The 23,253-nt window shown below is 41.5% G+C and overlaps 5 non-coding genes across 5 annotated transcripts; all 5 read left to right on the forward strand.

The window, feature by feature from the left end:
• The first annotated feature begins 1,965 nt into the window (after positions 1 to 1,965).
• Positions 1,966 to 2,038, forward strand: TRNAV-AAC (transfer RNA valine (anticodon AAC)). The gene has a single exon. It is a non-coding gene; the product is annotated as a tRNA-Val (tRNA).
• A 2,648-nt stretch (positions 2,039 to 4,686) lies between these two features.
• On the forward strand, positions 4,687 to 4,759 carry TRNAV-UAC (transfer RNA valine (anticodon UAC)). The gene has a single exon. It is a non-coding gene; the product is annotated as a tRNA-Val (tRNA).
• Positions 4,760 to 7,247: 2,488 nt separating this feature from the next.
• On the forward strand, positions 7,248 to 7,320 carry TRNAV-AAC (transfer RNA valine (anticodon AAC)). The gene has a single exon. It is a non-coding gene; the product is annotated as a tRNA-Val (tRNA).
• Positions 7,321 to 9,222: 1,902 nt separating this feature from the next.
• Positions 9,223 to 9,295, forward strand: TRNAV-CAC (transfer RNA valine (anticodon CAC)). Its single transcript has one exon. It is a non-coding gene; the product is annotated as a tRNA-Val (tRNA).
• Positions 9,296 to 9,712: 417 nt separating this feature from the next.
• TRNAV-AAC (transfer RNA valine (anticodon AAC)) lies at positions 9,713 to 9,785 on the forward strand. Its single transcript has one exon. It is a non-coding gene; the product is annotated as a tRNA-Val (tRNA).
• The last annotated feature ends 13,468 nt before the right edge of the window (positions 9,786 to 23,253 follow it).

Genomic DNA, 23,253 nt, shown 5'->3' on the forward strand with positions numbered 1-23,253 from the left:
TTTCATAGTGGAGTCGTCATCACGTCTACTTCACACGCAGAAGGTCCTGGGTTCAATCCCCAGTAAAAACAAGCAGTTTTCGCTGTTGAAGTAATTTGCTATCAACCTGTAACATATGAAATTCTTTGTTTTGTTGCCAACTGATAATATATTTTGGCTTCCATCACCAAGAGAACTACGATTTTGGGTTTCTTTTTTATTGACCATTTTAGCAGAAAACATAATCCCATATTATAAAAATCCTGTTTGTTTCAAAATATATAGTTCCTTTAAATACAAAAGCAAACAACTAAACTATGTGGAAAAAAGTAACACATTCAATGTAAACTTCCTTTTAAGCAAAATCCCTTTGTAGGAATAAAACTGGTAAAATATGTAATAAAAATTGAAAATGTTTCATTAACCAAAAATACTTTCCTTCAGCAATAAAAAGGCCCCGTCAGTCACAATTCTGCTCTGCTAGCCAATACACAGTAACTTTCCATCAGGTTTCATAGAGTACTGGTCATCACCTCTGCTTAACACGCAGAAGGTCCTGCGTTCATTCCCCAGTAAAACCAATCTGTTCTTGGTGTTGAAATAATACTCAAATAAACTACAATATATGAAGTGCTTGGCTTTGTTGCCGAATGATGGAATGTTTTGGCTTCCATCCCCAACAGAGCTACGAATTTGTTTGTTTTTTTTTCCCTGGCGGTCAAAACTCGTCTCTAATTGCCATTACTTTGCAGGCTTTCAAAGGTTTCATAGTGTAGTGGAAATCACGTCTGCTTTACACGCAGAAGGTCCTGGATTCAATCCCCAGTGAAACCCATGTGTTCTTGGTGTTGAAATAATCCCCTATCAACCTGCAGTATATAAAGTTCTTGGCTTTGTTGCCGAATAACGGGATGTTTTAGCTTCCATCACCAACAGAGCTACGAATTTGTTTTTTTTCCCCTGGCGGTCAAAACTCGTCTCTAATTGCCATTACTTTGCAGGATTTCAAAGGTTTCATATTGTAGTGGTCATCACGTCTGCTTCACACGCACAAGGTCCTGGGTTCAATCCCCAGGGAAACCAATCTGTTTTTGGTGTTGAAGTAATTTCCTATCGACTTGTAATATGTGAAATTCTTGGTTTCATTGCCAAATGACAATACATTTTGGCTTCCATCACAAAGAGAACTACGATTTTGGGTTTCTTTTTTATTGACCATTTTAGCAGAAAACATAATCCCATATTATAAAAATCCTATTTGTTTCAAAATATATAGTTCCCATAAATACAAAAGCAAAAGACCAAACTATGGAGAAAAAAGTAACACATTCAATATAAACTTCAATTAAAGCAAAATCCCTTTGTAGGAATAAAACTGGTAAAATATGTAATAATAATTGTAAATGTTTCATTAACCAAAAATACCTTCCTTCAGCAATAAAAAGGCCCCGTCAGTCACAATTCTGCTCTGCTAGCCAATACACAGTAACATATTGTCAGGTTTCATAGTGTAGTGGTCATCACGTCTGCTTAACACGCAGAAGGTCCTGGGTTCAATCCTTAGTGAAACCAATCTGTTTTTGGTGTTGAAGTAATTTCCTATCGACTTGTAATATGTGAAATTCTTGGTTTCGTTGCCAAATGACAATACATTTTGGCTTACATCACAAAGAGAACTACGATTTTGGGTTTCTTTTTTATTGACCATTTTAGCAGAAAACATAATCCCATATTATAAAAATCCTATTTGTTTCAAAATATATAGTTCCCAAAAATACAAAAGAAAAAAAAAACTATGGAGAAAAAAGTAACACATTCAATATAAACTTCAATTTAAGCAAAATCCCTTTGTAGGAAGAAAACTGGTAAAATATGTAATAATAATTGTAAATGTTTCATTAACCAAAAATACTTTCCTTCAGCAATAAAAAGGCCCCGTCTGTCACAATTCTGCTCTGCTAGCCAATACACAGTAACTTTTCGTCAGGTTTCATAGTGTAGTGGTCATCATTTCTGCTTAACACGCAGAAGGTCCTGGGTTCAATCCCCAGTGAAACCAATCTGTTCTTAGTGTTGAAATAGTACATTATCCAACTCCAATATATGAAGTTCTCGGCTTTGTTGCCGAATGACGGGATGTTTTGGCTTCCATCACAAACAGAACTACAAATTTTTATTTTTTTTTTCCCCTGGCGGTCAAAACTCGTCTCTAAATGCCATTACTTTGCAGGATTTCACAGGTTTCATAGTGAAGTCGTCATCACGTCTACTTCACATGCAGAAGGTCCTGGGTTCAATCCCCAGTAAAAACAAGCCGTTTTCGCTGGTGAAGTAATTTGCTATCAACCTGTAACATATGAAATTCTTTGTTTTGTTGCCAACTGATAATATATTTTAACTTCCATCACCAAGAGAACTACGAATTTGGGTTTCTTTTTTATTGACCATTTTAGCAGAAAACATAATCCCATATTATAAAAATCCTGTTTGTTTCAAAATATATAGTTCCTTTAAATACAAAAGCAAACAACTAAACTATGTGGAAAAAAGTAACACATTCAATGTAAACTTCCTTTTAAGCAAAATCCCTTTGTAGGAATAAAACTGGTAAAATATGTAATAAAAATTGAAAATGTTTCATTAACCAAAAATACTTTCCTTCAGCAATAAAAAGGCCCCGTCAGTCACAATTCTGCTCTGCTAGCCAATACACAGCAACTTTCCATCAGATTTCATAGAGTACTGGTCATCACCTCTGCTTAACACGCAGAAGGTCCTGCGTTCATTCCCCAGTAAAACGAATCTGTTCTTGGTGTTGAAATAATACTCAAATAAACTACAATATATGAAGTGCTTGGCTTTGTTGCCGAATGATGGAATGTTTTGGCTTCCATCCCCAACAGAGCTACGAATTTGTTTGTTTTTTTTTCCCTGGCGGTCAAAACTCGTCTCTAATTGCCATTACTTTGCAGGCTTTCAAAGGTTTCATAGTGTAGTGGAAATCACGTCTGCTTTACACGCAGAAGGTCCTGGATTCAATCCCCAGTGAAACCCATGTGTTCTTGGTGTTGAAATAATCCCCTATCAACCTGCAGTATATAAAGTTCTTGGCTTTGTTGCCGAATAACGGGATGTTTTAGCTTCCATCACCAACAGAGCTACGAATTTGTTTTTTTTCCCCTGGCGGTCAAAACTCGTCTCTAATTGCCATTACTTTGCAGGATTTCAAAGGTTTCATATTGTAGTGGTCATCACGTCTGCTTCACACGCACAAGGTCCTGGGTTCAATCCCCAGTGAAACCAATCTGTTTTTGGTGTTGAAGTAATTTCCTATCGACTTGTAATGTGTGAAATTCTTGGTTTCATTGCCAAATGACAATACATTTTGGCTTCCATCACAAAGAGAACTACGATTTTGGGTTTCTTTTTTATTGACCATTTTAGCAGAAAACATAATCCCATATTATAAAAATCCTATTTGTTTCAAAATATATAGTTCCCATAAATACAAAAGCAAAAGACCAAACTATGGAGAAAAAAGTAACACATTCAATATAAACTTCAATTAAAGCAAAATCCCTTTGTAGGAATAAAACTGGTAAAATATGTAATAAAAATTGTAAATGTTTCATTAACAAAAAATACTTTCCTTCAGCAATAAAAAGGCCCCGTCAGTGACAATTCTGCTCTGCTAGCCAATACACAGTAACTTTCCATCAGGTTTCATAGAGTAGTGGTCATCACGTCTGCTTAACACGCAGAAGGTCCTGCGTTCAATCCCCAGTAAAACCAATCTGTTCTTGGTGTTGAAATAATACTCAATTAAACTACAATATATGAAGTTCTTGGCTTTGTTGCCGAATAACGGGATGTTTTAGCTTCCATCACCAACAGAGCTACGAATTTGTTTTTTTTCCCCTGGCGGTCAAAACTTGTCTCTAATTGCCATTACTTTGCAGGCTTTCAAAGCTTTTATAGTGTAGTGGTCATCACGTCTGCTTCACACGCAGAAGGTCCTGGGTTCAATCACCAGTGAAACCAATCTGTTTTTGGTGTTAAAGTAATTTCCTATCGACTTGTAATATGTAAAATTCTTGGTTTCGTTGCCAAATGACAATACATTTTGGCTTCCATCACAAAGAGAACTACGATTTTGGGTTTCTTTTTTGTTGACCATTTTAGCAGAAAACATAATCCCATATTATAAAAATTCTGTTTGTTTCAAATATATAGTTCCTTTAAATACAAAAGCAAACAACTAAACTATGTGGAAAAAACTAACACATCCAATGTAAACTTCCTTTTAAGCAATATCCCTTTGTAGGAATAAAACTGGTAAAATATGTAAAAAAATTGTAAATGTTACATTAACCAAAAATACTTTCCTTCAGCAATAAAAAGTCCCCGTCAGTCACAATTCTGCTCTGCTAGCCAATACACAGTAACTTTCCATCAGGTTTCATAGAGTAGTGGTCATCATGTCTGCTTAACACGCAGAAGGTCCTACGTTCAATCCCCAGTAAAACCGATCTGTTCTTGGTGTTGAAATAATACTCAATTAAACTACAATATATGAAGTTCTTGGCTTTGTTGACGAATGATGGGATGTTTTGGCTTCCATCCCCAAAAAGCTACGAATTTGTTTTTTTTTTTTTCCCTGGCGGTCAAAACTCGTCTCTAATTGCCATTACTTTGCAGGCTTTCAAAGGTTTCATAGTGTAGTGGAAATCACGTCTGCTTTACACGCAGAAGGTCCTGGGTTCAATCCCCAGTGAAACCCATGTGTTCTTGGTGTTGAAATAATCCCCTATCAACCTGCAGTATATAAAGTTCTTGGCTTTGTTGCCGAATAACGGGATGTTTTAGCTTCCATCACCAACAGAGCTACGAATTTGTTTTTTTTCCCCTGGCGGTCAAAACTCGTCTCTAATTGCCATTACTTTGCAGGATTTTAAAGGTTTCATAGTGTAGAGGTCATCAAGTCTGCTTCACACGCAGAAGGTCCTGGGTTCAATCCCCAGTGAAACCAATCTGTTTTTGGTGTTGAAGTAATTTCCTATCAACTTGTAATATGTGAAATTCTTGGTTTCGTTGCCAAATGACAATACATTTTGGCTTCCATCACAAAGAGAACTACGATTTTGGGTTTCTTTTTTATTGACCATTTTAGCAGAAAACATAATCCCATATTATAAAAATCCTATTTGTTTCAAAATATATAGTTCCCATAAATACAAAAGCAAAAGACCAAACTATGGAGAAAAAAGTAACACATTCAATATAAACTTCAATTTAAGCAAAATCCCTTTCTAGGAATAAAACTGGTAAAATATGTAATAATTGTAAATGTTTCATTAACCAAAAATACTTTCCTTCAGCAATAAAAAGGCCCCGTCAGTCACAATTCTGCTCTGCTAGCCAATACACAGTAACTTTTTGTCAGGTTTCATAATGTAGTGGTCATCACGTCTGCTTAACACGCAGAAGGTCCTGGGTTCAATCCCCAGTGAAACCAATCTGTTCTTAGTGTTGAAATAATACGCTATCCAACTACAATATATGAAGTTTTCGGCATTGTTGCCGAATGACGGTATGTTTTGGCTTCCATCACAAACAGAACTACAAATTATTTTTTTTTTTTCCCCTGGCTGTCAAAACTCGTCTCTAAATGCCATTACTTTGAAGGATTTCACAGGTTTCATAGTGGAGTGGTCGTCACGTCTACTTCACCTGCAGAAGGTTCTGGGTTCAATCCCCAGTAAAAACAAGCCGTTTTCGCTGTTGAAGTAATTTGCTATCAACCTGTTATATATGAACTTCTTGGTTTTGTTGCCAACTGATAATATATTTTGGCTTCCCTCACCAAGAGAGCTACGATTTTGGGTTTCTTTTTTATTGACCATTTTAGCAGAAAACATAATCCCATATTATATAAATCCTGTTTGTTTCAAAATATATAGTTCCTTTAAATACAAAAGCAAACAACTAAACTATGTGGAAAAAAGTAACACATTCAATGTAAACTTCCTTTTAAGCAAAATCCCTTTGTAGGAATAAAACTGGTAAAATATGTAATAAAAATTGTAAATGTTTCATTAACCAAAAATACTTTCCTTCAGCAATAAAAAGGCCCCGTCAGTCACAATTCTGCTCTGCTAGCCAATACACAGTAACTTTCCATCAGGTTTCATAGAGTAGTGGTCATCGCGTCTGCTTAACGCGCAGACGGTCCTGCGTTCAATCCCCAGTAAAACCAATCTGTTCTTGGTGTTGAAATAATACTCAATTAAACTACAATATATGAAGTTCTTGGCTTTGTTGCCGAATGATGGGAAGTAATTTGCTATCAACCTGTAACATATGAAATTCTTTCTTTTGTTGCCAACTGATAATAATATATTTTGACTTCCATCACCAAGAGAACTACGATTTTGGGTTTCTTTTTTGTTGACCATTTTAGCAGAAAACATAATCCCATATTATAAAAATTCTGTTTGTTTCAAATATATAGTTCCTTTAAATACAAAAGCAAACAACTAAACTATGTGGAAAAAAGTAACCCATTCAATGTAAACTTCCTTTTAAGCAAAATCCCTTTGTAGGAATAAAACTGGTAAAATATGTAATAAAAATTGTAAATGTTTCATTAACCAAAAATACTTTCCTTCAGCAATAAAAAGGCCCCGTCAGTCACAATTCTGCTCTGCTAGCCAATACACAGTAACTTTCCATCAGGTTTCATAGAGTAGTGGTCATCACGTCTGCTTAACACGCAGAAGGTCCTTCGTTCAATCCCCAGTAATACCAATCTGTTCTTGGTGTAGAAATAATACTCAATTAAACTACAATATATGAAGTTCTTGGCTTTGTTGCCGAAGGATGGAATGTTTTGGCTTCCATCCCCAACAGAGCAACGAATTAGTTTTTTTTTTCCCTGGCGGTCATCACAAAGAGAACTACGATTTTGGGTTTCTTTTTTATTGACCATTTTAGCAGAAAACATAATCCCATATTATAAAAATCCTACTTGTTTCAAAATATGTAGTTCCCATAAATACAAAAGCAAAAGACCAAACTATGGAGAAAAAAGTAACACATTCAATATAAACTTCAATTTAAGCAAAATCCCTTTGTAGGAATAAAACTGGTAAAATATGTAATAATAATTGTAAATGTTTCATTAACCAAAAATACTTTCCTTCAGCAATAAAAAGGCCCCGTCAGTCACAATTCTGCTCTGCTAGCTAATACACAGTAACTTTTCGCCAGGTTTCATAGTGTAGTGGTCATCATTTCTGCTTAACACGCAGAAGGTCCTGGGTTCAATCCCCAGTGAAACCAATCTGTTCTTAGTGTTGAAATAATGCGCTATCCAACTCCAATATATGAAGTTCTCGGCTTTGTTGCCGAATGACGGTATGTTTTGGCTTCCATCACAAACAGAACTACAAATTATTATTTTTTTTCCCCTGGCGGTCAAAACTCGTCTCTAAATTCCATTACTTTGCAGGATTTCACAGGTTTCATAGTGTAGTCGTCATCACATCTACTTCACACGCAGAAGGTCCTGGGTTCAATCCCCAGTAAAAACAGGCCATTTTTTCTGTTGAAGTAATTTGCTATCAACCTGTAACATATGAAATTCTTTGTTTTGTTGCCAACTGATAATATATTTTGGCTTCCATCACCAAGAGAACTACGATTTTGGGTTTCTTTTTTATTGACCATTTTAGCATAAAACATAATCCCATATTATAAAAATCCTGTTTGTTTCAAAATATATAGTTCCTTTAAATACAAAAGCAAACAACTAAACTATGTGGAAAAAGTAACATATTCAATGTAAACTTCCTTTTAAGCAAAATCCCTTTGTAGGAATAAAACTGGTAAAATATGTAATAAAAATTGTAAATGTTTCATTAACAAAAAATACTTTCCTTCAGCAATAAAAAGGCCCCGTCAGTGACAATTCTGCTCTGCTAGCCAATACACAGTAACTTTCCATCAGGTTTCATAGAGTAGTGGTCATCACGTCTGCTTAACACGCAGAAGGTCCTGCGTTCAATCCCCAGTAAAACCAATCTGTTCTTGGTGTTGAAATAATACTCAATTAAACTACAATATATGAAGTTCTTGGCTTTGTTGCCGAATAACGGGATGTTTTAGCTTCCATCACCAACAGAGCTACGAATTTGTTTTTTTTCCCCTGGCGGTCAAAACTTGTCTCTAATTGCCATTACTTTGCAGGCTTTCAAAGGTTTCATAGTGTAGTGGTCATCACGTCTGCTTCACACGCAGAAGGTCCTGGGTTCAATCACCAGTGAAACCAATCTGTTTTTGGTGTTAAAGTAATTTCCTATCGACTTGTAATATGTAAAATTCTTGGTTTCGTTGCCAAATGACAATACATTTTGGCTTCCATCACAAAGAGAACTACGATTTTGGGTTTCTTTTCTATTGACCATTTTAGCAGAAAACATAATCCCATATTATAAAAATCCTGTTTGTTTCAAAATATATAGTTCCTTTAAATACAAAAGCAAACAACTAAACTATGTGGAAAAAACTAACACATTCAATGTAAACTTCCTTTTAAGCAAAATTCCTTTGTAGGAATAAAACTGGTAAAATATGTAATAAAAATTGTAAATGTTTCATTAACAAAAAATACTTTCTTCAGCAATAAAAAGGCAACGTCAGTCACAATTCTGCTCTGCTAGCCAATACACAGTAACTTTCCATCAGGTTTCATAGAGTAGTGGTCATCACGTCTGCTTAACGCGCAGAAGGTCCTGCGTTCAATCCCCAGTAAAACCAATCTGTTCTTGGTGTTGAAATAATACTCAATTAAACTACAATATATGAAGTTCTTGGCTTTGTTGCCGAATGATGGGATGTTTTGGCTTCCATCCCGAACAGGGCTACGAATTTGTTTTTTTTTTCCCTGGCGGTCAAAACTCGTCTCTAATTGCCATTACTTTGCAGGCTTTCAAAGGTTTCATAGTGTAGTGGAAATCACGTCTGCTTTACACGCAGAAGGTCCTGGATTCAATCCCCAGTGAAACCCATGTGTTCTTGGTGTTGAAATAATCCCCTATCAACCTGCAGTATATAAAGTTCTTGGCTTTGTTGCCGAATAACGGGATGTTTTAGCTTCCATCACCAACAGAGCTACGAATTTGTTTTTTTTTCCCTGGCGGTCAAAACTCGTCTCTAATTGCCATTACTTTGCAGAATTACAAAGGTTTCGTAGTGTAGTGGTCATCACGTCTGCTTCACACGCAGAAGGTCCTGGGTTCAATCCCCAGTGAAACCAATCTGTTTTTGGTGTTGAAGTAATTTCCTATCGACTTGTAATATGTGAAATTCTTGGTTTCGTTGCCAAATGACAATACATTTTGGCTTCCATCACAAAGAGAACTACGATTTTGGGTTTCTTTATTATTGACCATTTTAGCAGAAAACATAATCCCATATTATAAAAATCCTATTTGTTTCAAAATATATAGTTCCCATAAATACAAAAGCAAAAGACCAAACTATGGAGAAAAAAGTAACACATTCAATATAAACTTCAATTTAAGCAAAATCCCTTTGTAGGAATAAAACTGGTAAAATATGTAATAATAATTGTAAATGTTTCATTAACCAAAAATACTTTCCTTCAGCAATAAAAAGGCCCCATCAGTCACAATTCTGCTCTGCTAGCCAAATACACAGTAACTTTTCGTCAGGTTTCATAGTATAGTGGTCATCACGTCTGCTTAACACGCAGAAGGTCCTGGGTTCAATCCCCAGTGAAACCAATCTATTCTTAGTGTTGAAATAATACGCTATCCAACTACAATATATGAAGTTCTCGGCTTTGTTGTTGAATGACGGGATGTTTTGGCTTCCATCACAAACAGAACTACAAATTATTATTTTTTTTCCCCTGGCGGTCAAAACTCGTCTCTAAATGCCATTACTTTGCAGGATTTCACAGGTTTCATAGTGGAGTCGTCATCACGTCTACTTCACACGCAGAAGGTCCTGGGTTCAATCCCCAGTAAAAACAAGCAGTTTTCGCTGTTGAAGTAATTTGCTATCAACCTGTAACATATGAAATTCTTTGTTTTGTTGCCAACTGATAATATATTTTGGCTTCCATCACCAAGAGAACTACGATTTTGGGTTTCTTTTTTATTGACCATTTTAGCAGAAAACATAATCCCATATTATAAAAATCCTGTTTGTTTCAAAATATATAGTTCCTTTAAATACAAAAGCAAACAACTAAACTATGTGGAAAAAAGTAACACATTCAATGTAAACTTCCTTTTAAGCAAAATCCCTTTGTAGGAATAAAACTGGTAAAATATGTAATAAAAATTGAAAATGTTTCATTAACCAAAAATACTTTCCTTCAGCAATAAAAAGGCCCCGTCAGTCACAATTCTGCTCTGCTAGCCAATACACAGTAACTTTCCATCAGGTTTCATAGAGTACTGGTCATCACCTCTGCTTAACACGCAGAAGGTCCTGCGTTCATTCCCCAGTAAAACCAATCTGTTCTTGGTGTTGAAATAATACTCAAATAAACTACAATATATGAAGTGCTTGGCTTTGTTGCCGAATGATGGAATGTTTTGGCTTCCATCCCCAACAGAGCTACGAATTTGTTTGTTTTTTTTTCCCTGGCGGTCAAAACTCGTCTCTAATTGCCATTACTTTGCAGGCTTTCAAAGGTTTCATAGTGTAGTGGAAATCACGTCTGCTTTACACGCAGAAGGTCCTGGATTCAATCCCCAGTGAAACCCATGTGTTCTTGGTGTTGAAATAATCCCCTATCAACCTGCAGTATATAAAGTTCTTGGCTTTGTTGCCGAATAACGGGATGTTTTAGCTTCCATCACCAACAGAGCTACGAATTTGTTTTTTTTCCCCTGGCGGTCAAAACTCGTCTCTAATTGCCATTACTTTGCAGGATTTCAAAGGTTTCATATTGTAGTGGTCATCACGTCTGCTTCACACGCACAAGGTCCTGGGTAGAGTTGAGCGCGGTTCGTGGTTCGTGGTTCTCCAGTTCGCGGCTCGAGTGATTTTGGGGCATGTTCTAGATCGAACTAGAACTCGAGCTTTTTGCAAAAGCTCGGTAGTTCTAGAAACGTTCGAGAACGGTTCTAGCAGCCAAAAAACAGCTAAATCATAGCTTGGTTTCTGCTGTAATAGTGTAAGTCACTCTGTGAATCAAACTATTATCACATTTCAGTGTATAGTGTGCGTGAACAGCGCCTTCAGATCACTGCTGTTTCTATAATGGCGATCGCCATTTTTTTTTTTTTTTTTTCTTGTCTTCCTTCCCTAAGTGCGCGCGTCTTGTGGGGCGGGCCAGCATGTCAGCCAATCCCAGACACACACACAGCTAAGTGGACTTTGAGCCAGAGAAGCAACGGCATGTGTGATAGGATCTGCATGTCACATGTCCCTGCATTATAAAACCGGACATTTTCTTCACGGACGCCATTATCTGCCTTCTGCGTCTTTGGTGTCAGACATCACTGTCGCAGCTCCGTCTTCCTGAGTCCTATAGCCGATACAGCTGTATGCGCTGCATACACAGCGTTAGACAGCTTAGGGAGAGCACTTTATAGCAGTCCTTTTAAGGGCTCCAACCGGCAGGGTCAGAGAGCCATAGGTGACAGGTCCTGCAAACAGCAACAGCGTCTGTGTAGCCCAGGTCAGGGATTTCCTACCTGCATTTCACCATTAGGAGGGAATAGAAAGGCAGGCTTCCATTCCTCTACCCAGAGCACCACAATCCTGCCACTGTACCCTCTTGTCCTCTGCACACTCCAACTGATAACTAAGCCATTATACTAGCAAACACTCAGTGTACCTAGTGGCATCCTATACGTGGCTATTGGACTTTGCTATAGTCCCACTAGTGCAAAGACATTTGCAGAGCGCGTCTGCCTGCATTGCACACTACAACTCATTCTAACCAAGCCATTATACTAGCAAACACTCAGTGTACCTAGTGGCATCCTATACGTGGCTATTGGACTTTGCTATAGTCCCACTAGTGCAAAGACATTTGCAGAGCGCGTCTGCCTGCATTGCACACTACAACTCATTCTAACCAAGCCATTATACTAGCAAACACTCAGTGTACCTAGTGGCATCCTATACGTGGCTATTGGACTTTGCTATAGTCCCACTAGTGCAAAGACATTTGCAGAGCGCGTCTGCCTGCATTGCACACTCCAACTCATTAAAACCAAGCCATTATACTAGCAAACACTCAGTGTACCTAGTGGCATCCTATACGTGGCTATTGGACTTTGCTATAGTCCCACTAGTGCAAAGACATTTGCATAGCGCGTCTGCCGGCATTGCACACTCAAACTCATTTTAACTAAGCCATTATACTAGCAAACACTCAGTGTACCTAGTGGCATCCTATACGTGGCTATTGGACTTTGCTATAGTCCCACTAGTGCAAAGACATTAGCAGAGCACATCTGCCTGCATTGCACACTACAACTCATTCTAACCAAGCCATTATACTAGCAAACACTCAGTGTACCTAGTGGCATCCTATACGTGGCTATTGGACTTTGCTATAGTCCCACTAGTGCAAAGACATTTGCATAGCGCGTCTGCCTGCATTGCACACTCAAACTCATTTTAACTAAGCCATTATACTAGCAAACACTCAGTGTACCTAGTGGCATCCTATACGTGGCTATTGGACTTTGCTATAGTCCCACTAGTGCAAAGACATTAGCAGAGCACATCTGCCTGCATTGCACACTACAACTCATTCTAACCAAGCCATTATACTAGCAAACACTCAGTGTACCTAGTGGCATCCTATACGTGGCTATTGGACTTTGCTATAGTCCCACTAGTGCAAAGACATTTGCAGAGCGCGTCTGCCTGCATTGCACACTCCAACTCATTAAAACCAAGCCATTATACTAGCAAACACTCAGTGTACCTAGTGGCATCCTATACGTGGCTATTGGACTTTGCTATAGTCCCACTAGTGCAAAGACATTTGCATAGCGCGTCTGCCTGCATTGCACACTCAAACTCATTTTAACTAAGCCATTATACTAGCAAACACTCAGTGTACCTAGTGGCATCCTATACGTGGCTATTGGACTTTGCTATAGTCCCACTAGTGCAAAGATATTAGCAGAGCACATCTGCCTGCATTGCACACTCCAACTTTTTTAAACTAAGCAATTTTACTAGCAAACACTCAGTGTACCTAGTTGTATCCTAAACGTGGCTATTGTACTTTTGTCAATTCACAGTATTGGAACGTTATTTGCAGCACGTCTGCCTGCATTGCACACTCAAACTTTTTTAAACTCAGCCATTTATAGTAGCAAACACTCAGTGTACCTAGTTGTATCCTAAACGTGGCTATTGTACTTTTGTCTATTCACAGTATTGGAACGTTATTTGCAGCACGTCTGCCTGCATTGCACACTCTAACTTTTTTAAACTCAGCCATTATACTAGCAAACACTCAGTGTACCTAGTTGTATCCTAAACGTGGCTATTTTACTTTTGTCTATTCACAGTATTGGAACGATATTTGCAGCACGTCTGCCTGCATTGCACACTCTAACTTTTTTAAACTCAGCCATTATACTAGCAAACACTCACTGTACCTAGTTGTATCCTAAACGTGGCTATTGTACTTTTGTCAATTCACAGTATTGGAACGTTATTTGCAGCACGTCTGCCTGCATTGCACACTCAAACTTTTTTAAACTCAGCCATTATACTAGCAAACACTCACTGTACCTAGTTGTATCCTAAACGTGGCTATTGTACTTTTGTCAATTCACAGTATTGGAACGTTATTTGCAGCACGTCTGCCTGCATTGCACACTCAAACTTTTTTAAACTCAGCCATTATACTAGCAAACACTCACTGTACCTAGTTGTATCCTAAACGTGGCTATTGTACTTTTGTCAATTCACAGTATTGGAACGTTATTTGCAGCACGTCTGCCTGCATTGCACACTCAAACTTTTTTAAACTCAGCCATTTATAGTAGCAAACACTCAGTGTACCTAGTTGTATCCTAAACGTGGCTATTGTACTTTTGTCTATTCACAGTATTGGAACGTTATTTGCAGCACGTCTGCCTGCATTGCACACTCTAACTTTTTTAAACTCAGCCATTATACTAGCAAACACTCAGTGTACCTAGTTGTATCCTAAACGTGGCTATTTTACTTTTGTCTATTCACAGTATTGGAACGATATTTGCAGCACGTCTGCCTGCATTGCACACTCTAACTTTTTTAAACTCAGCCATTATACTAGCAAACACTCACTGTACCTAGTTGTATCCTAAACGTGGCTATTGTACTTTTGTCAATTCACAGTATTGGAACGTTATTTGCAGCACGTCTGCCTGCATTGCACACTCAAACTTTTTTAAACTCAGCCATTATACTAGCAAACACTCACTGTACCTAGTTGTATCCTAAACGTGGCTATTGTACTTTTGTCAATTCACAGTATTGGAACGTTATTTGCAGCACGTCTGCCTGCATTGCACACTCAAACTTTTTTAAACTCAGCCATTATACTAGCAAACACTCACTGTACCTAGTTGTATCCTAAACGTGGCTATTGTACTTTTGTCAATTCACAGTATTGGAACGTTATTTGCAGCACGTCTGCCTGCATTGCACACTCAAACTTTTTTAAACTCAGCCATTTATAGTAGCAAACACTCAGTGTACCTAGTTGTATCCTAAACGTGGCTATTGTACTTTTGTCTATTCACAGTATTGGAACGTTATTTGCAGCACGTCTGCCTGCATTGCACACTCTAACTTTTTTAAACTCAGCCATTATACTAGCAAACACTCAGTGTACCTAGTTGTATCCTAAACGTGGCTATTTTACTTTTGTCTATTCACAGTATTGGAACGATATTTGCAGCACGTCTGCCTGCATTGCACACTCTAACTTTTTTAAACTCAGCCATTATACTAGCAAACACTCACTGTACCTAGTTGTATCCTAAACGTGGCTATTGTACTTTTGTCAATTCACAGTATTGGAACGTTATTTGCAGCACGTCTGCCTGCATTGCACACTCAAACTTTTTTAAACTCAGCCATTATACTAGCAAACACTCACTGTACCTAGTTGTATCCTAAACGTGGCTATTGTACTTTTGTCAATTCACAGTATTGGAACGTTATTTGCAGCACGTCTGCCTGCATTGCACACTCAAACTTTTTTAAACTCAGCCATTATACTAGCAAACACTCACTGTACCTAGTTGTATCCTAAACGTGGCTATTGTACTTTTGTCAATTCACAGTATTGGAACGTTATTTGCAGCACGTCTGCCTGCATTGCACACTCAAACTTTTTTAAACTCAGCCATTTATAGTAGCAAACACTCAGTGTACCTAGTTGTATCCTAAACGTGGCTATTGTACTTTTGTCTATTCACAGTATTGGAACGTTATTTGCAGCACGTCTGCCTGCATTGCACACTCTAACTTTTTTAAACTCAGCCATTATACTAGCAAACACTCAGTGTACCTAGTTGTATCCTAAACGTGGCTATTTTACTTTTGTCTATTCACAGTATTGGAACGATATTTGCAGCACGTCTGCCTGCATTGCACACTCTAACTTTTTTAAACTCAGCCATTATACTAGCAAACACTCACTGTACCTAGTTGTATCCTAAACGTGGCTATTGTACTTTTGTCAATTCACAGTATTGGAACGTTATTTGCAGCACGTCTGCCTGCATTGCACACTCAAACTTTTTTAAACTCAGCCATTTATAGTAGCAAACACTCAGTGTACCTAGTTGTATCCTAAACGTGGCTATTGTACTTTTGTCAATTCACAGTATTGGAACGTTATTTGCAGCACGTCTGCCTGCATTGCACACTCAAACTTTTTTAAACTCAGCCATTTATAGTAGCAAACACTCAGTGTACCTAGTTGTATCCTAAACGTGGCTATTGTACTTTTGTCTATTCACACTACTGCAAATCTATGTGCAGCACCTCTGCATGACAACCTCGTGCTCTGTTTTTAATAAGCTATAATGATAGCACAAAATACTGCCATTTTGTGGCATCATAGAACTGGCTGTTGTATTCCATTAGTGCCCCACTGGTGACAAGCTATTTCTAGCACCTCTACATCACACCCTCATGCACATTTAGCTACGCTAATGTTATAGCAAACTCATGGAATTCATTGCTGCATTTCATAATTCGGAGGGATAGAAAGTCAGGCTTCCTTTAGCTTTTCCTTCTGTTCATAGACAGCATCTCCAAGACAAATTTCCCCTCCACGTCTAAGTGTGGAGAGGCAGCTAGTGCGCATGCGTGTGCCGATGTACCCCAGCTGCAGCATAATTACAGTGTTTCGCCTAGTGAGTATGCTCAGCCTGACTGTGCCATTCCTGACGCTAAGTCTTCATTTCGGGATACAGCGCATGCTCCCACACTAAGTGTGAAAAGCCTCTTTGCACAGGTGCTTGCATTCTGTGCCGGGTCTAAGTCCTGTTTTGTGCCTAGACACCATGCTAAAGCTGATAGTCTTTTTTCAGAGACTGTATTTCATGCTACTGAGCATGCTCAGGCACTTCCTGCATCAGAGACTAGGTCCGGTAATGAACTCTTTGGCCCTGGCCCTGATGTGGGGGTCCCATATAGACCACAGGGCATCAGGTGTCCTCCCAAATGGCTTGCAGAGGCCCACACCTATGACTTGTCACCGCATTATTGATGGTCAGACGATGACTGGTGAGGTGTTTGGGTCATGGCAGCCATGAGGTCATCATTGAAGTTGCGTTTCCAAATAGGACGCTAGTTATGCCACTCATGACGTGTCACTCTGCTTTTGTCTCCAGGAGGTGCATTGTGGTTCACCCTGGTTTGGGGCGGACCCAGGTTATAAAAGGGGCTGGAGCCAACAAGGAGGTGCGCAGTCTTCTATTATGCTCCGAAAGAGCACACCTCCATGTGTTGAACCCATTGCGGCTTTAGGCCAGAGGTAGGCAGGGATAGGGTGGTGGATGCAGGCCACCACCACAGTTGGTAACGCAGAACGGTTAAGACCAGCTCCTGTCCTAACAGTCCTGCTTGTGCAGCCCAGTGGCATTAACAGGCCTGCTGCTGCTGATGCGCCTGCTGTCCACAGGTGTGGCCCCTACGCACACGGTCAGCGTACTCAATGGCCCCTGTGTTGTTAACAGGGAGTTCCTGGGCTGGGTGGGCATGTGGACCCTGTGACGCTAACAGGGCTCACAGTCTCCAGATCCGAATGGCGTCTAACTCGGTTCAGGCTACTATTAGTTTCATAGCCACACAGCTCTGTATCCTCCACCAAACCTTCAAGTTGCCAACCTCTCCTTTTCCAACTGGGAGCACGGTGGACACTGACTGCTGAAGGTGATATATACCTTTCTCTTTCTTTTCTTATTAATTTTTGTTATATAGCGGTCACAGATTATATACCACTTTATCCAAATCTGCCAGTCCCACTGTAACAGATGTTGTTTCTTCAGCAAATGTTACAGTTGTTTAACCACCAAATCCACGGACCAAAATTTTTTTCCCCTTTCCAACACACCTGTTCCCCTTTCCAACAGCATCTGTCCTTTTTCAACTCATTTTGGGATATGACCAAAAGTGCAACTGTGCAGGGACACCGTACTCAACGCCATCTCAGCACAGCAGCCATCCCTCGGTCCCTCCGATGTGGACAAGTAAAAGACCATTTCCTCCTATCCATGACAAAGTGTTGAGATTCACTCTGTGCAGCACTGGTGTTTAGTGGAAAAGTAGATCTAAGATTGCGTACCACATTCTGCAGATACTCCTGTATACGTGCGTCTATTTCTATGGCAGGAATTAGTTCGCCAAATTTTGTCTTGTACCGGGGATCTAACAGTGTGGCAACCCAGTATTCAGGATTACTTCAAATTCATACAATCCGAGGGTCATGTAGGTAGTGCAGCAAGAAGGCGCTCATGTGTCTTGTGCATCCAGGAGGACCAAGTCCTTGGTGTGTTGGTGGCAGAGAGGTGAGAATCGTGCATCCTTCCTCTGCCCTCTACCCACAACCTCGCACAACCGAAATGTGAGCAAGCTCTCACTCATCTGCTGAGTCTTCCATGCCCATCGCCAGTTCGTCCTCCATTTCTTCATGGGCTCCTGCACTTTCATCAACACTTTTTGCTGATACTATGCGCCCTTGTTAATCCCTCTCCCTCACCATGACTGCCGCATAGGTGCCGCTGACCATCTGGACCTCGTAGATCTTGTTATCCCTTCCGCATATGACTCCTCCTGTACTTCCTCCCCTTCCTCTTGTCCCAACACCTGACTCCGAATAATAATTACAGTGTGCTCCATCATGTAGATGACCAGAATTGTCACGCTGAGAATGACATTGCCAGTGCTAAACATCTTCGTCGACATTTCAAAACTGTGTAGCAGGGTGCATAGGTCCTTGATCTGACACCACTCCAGCAGCGTGATCTGCACCACCTCTGGATCAACTTATCCCAGGCTATATGTCTTACCGTATTTCAGCAGGGCTCTGCGGTGCTGCCACACACGCTGCAACATGTGCAGATTCCAATTCCTGCGTGTCGGAACATCGCATTTCCGGCGTTTAACTGCCAGACCCTAAGACTTCCGGAGTGATGAAAGTTGTTGAGCTGCTGTGTGCGCACGATGGAAGTGAGCACATAGCGAGCGTGCCCGCTGCACAAGGCCATGTAGGCCGTGATGGTGTTTTAAAAATTGCTGGAGAATTCGGATCAACACGTGAGCCATAAAAGGCACGTGTGTCACATTGCCCTGAGGATGGCCCGCAGCCAGGTTTGCATCATTGCCGCACACGGCTGTTAAGTCACCAACGGAGTCCGCTCCGTCAATTTGTACTCCGGTCGCCAGGTGACAACGTGTTCCTTTCATGAATAGTGCTGATGATGGGAGAGTAGTCGATGCCAGCGGCGCAGGTGGACGCAGGTTATGCTCACCCACTGGGCTGCATTACCTTGACAGATGCAGAATCTCTGGCTGAATGTAGCTGGTGGGTATCTCACAGATGAAATACCATCATTCAGCTACAACCAATGGGAAGACACCACACCCTTTTTTATGCCCATCCTGTCTGCAGACCACTGCCAGACATAGCTATGAACCTCTGGTTAATTTTACCCCCAGTTCAGTTTTATGATTTTGTGTGCTTGTTACCTGACTACTTTTCCTGCTTGCTGTTTATGTACCTTGTTGGCCGATACGCATTTCACCTCTGCTTGTTTTCTGATTAAGTCCTGGCCGTCCCATTCTGTTCCTGTTCCTCAATTAATGTTTTGACCCTGCCTGACTACTATTCTCTGTAATAGCGGTGTGACTCACATTTCCCATACATTTCAAAGTAAAACTTTGACCGCCTGATGGCATTGAGCTCTGCTGCCAGCATAGTAAGGAGGTGTGTGGTAGTCCTTGTGCGCAGTTGCAAGGAAGGGTGGCCTGACCACACAGGGTTTGCGCAAAGGTAGAGGACCCACACGAGGTTGAAGAGGCAGAAGCAGTGTATTAACTTCTACATACAGAACAAGGATTGAAACAACTCGTGGGGACGGCAAGACTTGTACAGCAGACCCTTCTCCATCTCTGACCATAGTTTGCCAGTGCCCAGTCAGTGACATGTAATGACCCTGTCTATGCTTACTGGTCCAAGTATCTGTGTTGAAATGCACCCTGTCGCACACAGATTTTCTCAAGGAAGTGGTGATGTTGTGTGCGACATGCCGGTGTAGCGCGGGCATGCTTTTCTTGGAGAAGCAGTGGTGATTGGGCATCTGGTACTGGGGCACAGCGACAGACATAAGGTCTGTAAAATCCTGTGTGTCCACTACGCGTAAAGGCAGCATTTCGGTAGCCAACAGCTTACAGAGGGATAGAGTCAACCACTTAGCTTTGTCATGGGTCGCAGTAAGTGGCCTTTTATTTGACCACATCTGAGGGACAGAGATCTGGCTGCTGTCTGTAGACGGTGTTGAGTAGGGTGTCCCTGGAAAAATGCAGGTTTGTGAGAAAAGTGCAGGCGGAGACATGATGTTGGCTTCATCTTGCCTTCAGATCTGTTCATCTTGTATCATTTTTAAAAAACACAGCAAGCAAGGGTTACTCCAAGCGGAGTCTCCCTTTTTTTCCAAAAATTGGGCCCCACACAGACACCTTATCAGTGGCAGCACTTGTGCCCTAGTTGCAAACAGGATGTTTTGATTTGCATCAAGCACATTCCAAATCCACAAGCATTTACTCTCCCCAGGATGACACAGGGGTAGTAAATTCCTTCTGGATCCATGACTTGTTCATTTTGATGAACGTCAGTCTGTCCACATTGTCACTGGACAGACGCGTGCGCTTATCTGTCAGCACACACCCAGCAGCACTGAAGACACGTTCAGAGACAACGCTGGCAGCTGGACACGACAAAATCTTCGAGGCGTAACTGGAGAGCTCTTGACATTTTTCTAGATTTGAAGCACAAAAGGAGCAAGGCTCCATTTGCAAAGTCATTGCATCGATGTTCATTTGGAGATACTCCTGTATCATCCTCTCCATCCGTTGACTATGTGTCAGACTTGTTGTCTCTGGTGGCCTTGCAAAGGAGGGTCTAAAAAAATTATGAAAAGATTCCATAAAATTGCTGTTACCAGCACCAGATACGGTCCTACTGGTACGGGTAGACTGTTGAAGATGACGAGGCCGTCCCATGTTTGTCAAGTTACAACTGGGAGAATCACTCCCTTCACCTGCACGGTTGTTTGGTGGAAAAGCCGAGCTAAGATCGAGTAACAGCTTCTGCTGATACTCCTGCATACGTGCGTCCCTTTCTATGGGTGGAATTATGTCACAAAATTTGGACTTGTCCCGGGGATCTAATAGTGTGGCAAGCCAGTAGTCATCATCACTTCTAATTTTGACAATACGAGGGTCATGTTGGAGGTAGTGCAACAAGAAGGCACTCATGTGTCTTGCGCAGCCATGCGCACCAAGTCCACGCTGTGTTTGTGGCATAGAGGTGCTAACCGTTCTTTCTTCCTCTGTCATCTCCCCCCAACCTCTTTCAACTGAAATTTGACCAAGGTCCCCCTCATCTGCTGAGTCTTCCATGTCCATGGACAGTTCGTCCTCCATATCTTCATGTCCTCCTGCACCTTCCTCAACATCTCACCTCCTACCATGCGCCCTTGTTGATCCCTGTCCCCCATGGTCCCATGCCTGCCGCGTTGGTGATGATGAACGTCTGGACCTTGGTGATGTTGTTGTGTCTTGCGCATATGAATCCTCCTGTAGTTCCTCCCCTTCCTGTTGTCCCACCCCCTGACTACGAATAGTGTTTAGCGTGTGCTCCAGCATGTAAATGACTGTAATCGTCATGCTGATAATGGCATTGTCAGCGCTAAACATATTCGTCGCCATGTCGAAACTGTGCAGAAGGGTGCATAGGTCCTTGATCTGAGATCACTCCATCAGGGTGATCTGCCCCACTTCTGCATCTCGTTGGCCCAGGCTATACATCATGACGTATTGCACCAGGGCTCGCCGGTGCTGCCACAGTCGCTGTAACATGTGGAGAGTTGAATTCCAGCGTGTCGCCACATCGCATTTCAGGCGATGAACCGGCAGGCCGAAAGACTTCTGGAGCGATGCAAGTCGCTCAGGTGCGGCGGTTGAACGGCGGAAGTGAGCACTGCAGACAGTTTCCGTGCCCTGGTCAGAAGGCCATCTAGGCCGGGATAGTGTGTTAAAAATTGCTGGACAACAAGGTTAAACACGTGAGCCATACAAGGCACGTGTGTCACCTTGCCCAGGCGAAGGGCCGCACCCAGGTTTGCAGCATTGTCGCACACGGCCTTACCAGGCTGCAGGTTGAGTGGAGACAACCATTTATCAAAATCAGTCTCCAGAGCTGCCCACAACTCAGTCGCTGTGTGACTCCTATTTCAAAGACATGTCAAGCTAAAGACCGCCTGATGCCGTTGCGCTCTGCTACCAGCATAGTAATGAGGGGTGCGTGATTCCTTCTGCGCAGTGAGAACGCTGGTGGCCTGACCAGGCAGGCTTGGGGCGGAGGTGGAGGACCCAGATGAGGTGGAGGATGCAGAAGCAGTGGCGGAACTTGGACAGACAGAGGATTGACACACAAGTCGTGGGGACGGCAAGACTTGTGCAGCAGACCCTTCACCATCTATCACCATAGTTACCCAGTGGCCAGTCAGCGACATGTAACGTCCCTGTCCATGCTTACTGGTCCAAGTATCGGTGGTGAAATGCACCCGTTCACACACAGAGTTTCTCAAGGAAGCGGTGATGTTGTGTGCGACATGCTGGTGTAGCGCGGGCACACCTTTCTTAGAGAAGTAGTGGCGACTAGGCATCTGGTACTGGGGCACAGCGACAGACATAAGGTCTCTAAAATCCTGTGTGTCCACTAGGCGGAAAGGCAGCATTTCTGTAGTCAACAGCTTACAGAGGGATAGAGTCAACCTCTTCGCTTTGTCATGGGTCGCAGGAAGTGGCCTTTTATTTGACCACATCTGAGGGACAGAGATCTGGCTGCTGTGTGTAGACGGTGTTGAGTCGGGTGTCCCTGGAAAAATGCAGCTTTGTGAGGAAAGTGCAGGCGGAGACATGATGTTGCCTTCATCCAAAGTTGGTGCTATCGATGTCTGAGAGAGCTGTACACACTCACTTGTTTCCCCTTCCAAACCAACTGACGACCTACCAAGCAAACTGCCTGTTGCGGTTACAGTGGTGGAAGTTGTGGGTGGAAAAACAGGTGTGACAGCTGTCCCCACAGTCCTAGAAGATGACGAGCGCGCGGATGCACTGGAAGGGGCAGGCGGTGGATGGTTCGCTCCGCTAGGCCGCATTGCAGCACGGTGAGCTTCCCATCGGGCCATATGATATTTATTCATGTGACGATTCATGGAAGAAGTTGTCAAACTGCTGAGGTTTTGACCTCTACTAAGAGAACCATGACAAATTTTACAGATCACATAATTTGGGCGATCTTTTTCTATGTCAAAAAAGGACCTGGCTAGGCAAGGCTTAGAGGCCATGCGACCTGTTGATCCACCCCGAATAATGCTCAGAGGCAGAGTGGTGGCTGAGGATGCAGTTGTAGACGTGCTACCAGTGCTCCGACTGTGTCCAGGAAGGCGCCAGGTTACTTCGACGTCGGTTGCA

Source organism: Anomaloglossus baeobatrachus, chromosome 2, assembly GCF_048569485.1.
Source record: "Anomaloglossus baeobatrachus isolate aAnoBae1 chromosome 2, aAnoBae1.hap1, whole genome shotgun sequence".
NCBI classification, from domain to species: domain Eukaryota; kingdom Metazoa; phylum Chordata; class Amphibia; order Anura; family Aromobatidae; genus Anomaloglossus; species Anomaloglossus baeobatrachus.